Source organism: Lipotes vexillifer, unplaced genomic scaffold (genome assembly GCF_000442215.2).
Source record: "Lipotes vexillifer unplaced genomic scaffold, Lipotes_vexillifer_v1.1 scaffold1038, whole genome shotgun sequence".
Taxonomy (NCBI): domain Eukaryota; kingdom Metazoa; phylum Chordata; class Mammalia; order Artiodactyla; family Lipotidae; genus Lipotes; species Lipotes vexillifer.
The window spans coordinates 1,075,349-1,077,797 of NW_006780148.1; the positions used below are offsets into that span (position 1 = coordinate 1,075,349).

The window sequence follows — 2,449 nt, forward strand, 5'->3', positions numbered from 1 at the left end:
GAAACATATATATATGACCAGAGTTAGGGTCTGGTTTCTTTTCATCACTACCTGCTTCCCTGGAGCAGAGAACCAGCTGGAAACTCCTGTTTTATAGTTGCTAACAATCTAGATGGAAGCAGAGAAACAAAGTGATGTCATGTCATTTTGTTCCAATCACAACTGGGGAATCCTCTAGTTAAACGCTTCCACTTGCAAAGAGCAGAAGTTAACATACCTTAAAAGTTAAAGAGGGGTCTTCCCTGGTGGCACAGTGGTTGAGAGTCCGCCTGCAGATGCAGGGGACGCGGGTTCGTGCCCCGGTCTGGGAAGATTCCACATGCCGTGGAGCGGCTAGGCCCGTGAGCCATGGCCGCTGAGCCTGTGTGTCTGGAGCCTGTGCTCTGCAACAGGAGAGGCCACAACAGTGAGAGGCCCGCGTACCGGAAAAAAAAAAAATGTTAAGGAGGGAGGAGTTTCATTGTGGAAATAAATATCAGGAGCCAAGACCTCTTAAGTAACCAGTGTCTCTCATTTGCTGCATGGTCCCTCACCAGACATCTGCATCTCACTGCATCTCCTCTGTTCTCTTAACAGTTAGTTACCTATGCTTACTCATTTCTTACTTTTTTATTCCTTTGGCTTGGCCCATTCCTAAATCTGGGTCATGGCATCATGTCAGCTTCAACTCCAATTTTTTAATTGCCTTGATCTATTTGATTCATTTCAAGTTTCTGAGAGAGGGAATCTGGCCCAGCTTGAATTTTTGGACTAGGCCACTGGCCATATTTAGTAACAATAAACACTTATTGAGCATTTACTTTGTACTAGTCACTATACTATATGCTTTGATATAATTCTTTCATTTAATTCTTTAACAACTCTATAGAATAATTAGTATTATGTCCATTTTACAGATAACGTTCATACATCAAGTAAATGTCGTAACTGGGATTTAAAGCTAGATTTGCTCTCTTGGCTGGCTTCTGGCATTTATCTCAGATTTATGGGAATGGGAGATCTAGGAGATGGGGACCTCTTTGGCAGAAAGAACTAAGCAGCAACCTCCGCCAAAGAGGTTGACACAGGCTGGGACCTGGGACCCTTTGCTGCACTGCTGCAATGCCTGTACCTGGACAAACGTCTCCTCCAGCTACAAAATATTGATACAAAGAAACTATAAGGGACTAAAAATAACTATGTGCATGCACAATTGGGACGAATTATGGACAAAAAATACAAAAAAAAAAAAACCCAAAACTAACTGCCACTTATGAAGACCCGGAGCAAAAGCAGGGTACTACTGCACATGCCGCCTGCACACACCACCACCAAAGGGGTGGGCAAAACACTTGAGTCATCGCTCTGGCCCGACCCCTGGACACACCCCTACCATCACCCCATATAAGGAAGCAGCTCGCCGCCCTCAGGGAGTGAGCAAGGGAACCTTACTTGTTATTGTTCCTCCTTGCTGCAGCAGGGGTCCCAATAAAGCGTTGTCTGAAATTCTTGACTGGCCTCTGATCAATTTCTATTGACTGGGGAAGACCAAGAGCCCTGTTCAATCACTCCCAGATTATTCTCAGGTGCGTAAGCTTTATTCAAGGAAACAGAAGCCAAGAGACCATGTGATAGAGGCTAACGTGTGGTCTCAGTGTAGCAGTTCTAGCTAGAGCCGTCTGAGTGCAGCTGCACAGTGCACAAAGGGCCCTCTGCCTGGAATCTAGGCAACTGCAGCAAGGATGGGCACCCCGGGAAGCGCCCCTGGTGGGTGGTCTGTGTTGAGACCAAGTCTCTCGAGTTGGTTAACTCTGCGAGGCATCCTGAAATCGACGAGTATTCAGAGAATACTGCTTGGCACTAATTAATGGAAACCGCGTTGACAAAGTGAAGGGAAGCCTAACCCGCAGCAAACAACTGCAAAGGCTCGGTGGCCAATTGCCCAGGAAGCGAATGGAGAGGGGGCGGGGCCCGCCGCCAATCGAGGGGAGCGGATTGGTTGCTGAGGATCGGGGAGCGGAGTCACGTCCTAGTGTCTGGGAGCTCCGGCATCCCCGTCGCAGACCGCCGCTTTCCTGCCTGCCTCCTGGAGCGTCTGGGTCTTAGGTTTCCAGGTCTGGCGTTGCTTCTTCCTTTCCTCCTGGGCCTCAGAGAGCCCCGCGCTCCCCCAGACGGCTTCACAGGGTCGCGGGCCCCGCCCCTCCTTGTCGCCTCCGCGGGACCCCCGGAGGGCGTCACACCTCGTGCCGGTGGCCTCGGGAGCACAGCCTAGCGACCAGCTGTTCGCGGTGCCCCAGGTCCGCGCTTGTCCGGGGCGCGGCCGGTTTGAACTGCTCGCAGGCGGCCAGCGGCTGCCCGGCTGCGACTCGCGCGGGGCTCGGCGGGGGCGTGCCCAGGTGCGCGTCTAGGTGCAGCTGCCCAGTAGACACTGTAATCCCGCCGGCGGGGCGGGGGACACCCCAACTTTTGT

The 2,449-nt window shown here is 51.5% G+C and overlaps 1 pseudogene; it reads right to left on the minus strand.

Moving 5' to 3' along the window:
* Nucleotides 1-2,213: 2,213 nt before the first annotated feature.
* Nucleotides 2,214-2,449, minus strand: part of LOC103090126 (tigger transposable element-derived protein 1-like) — a 7,192-nt pseudogene continuing 6,956 nt past the window's right edge.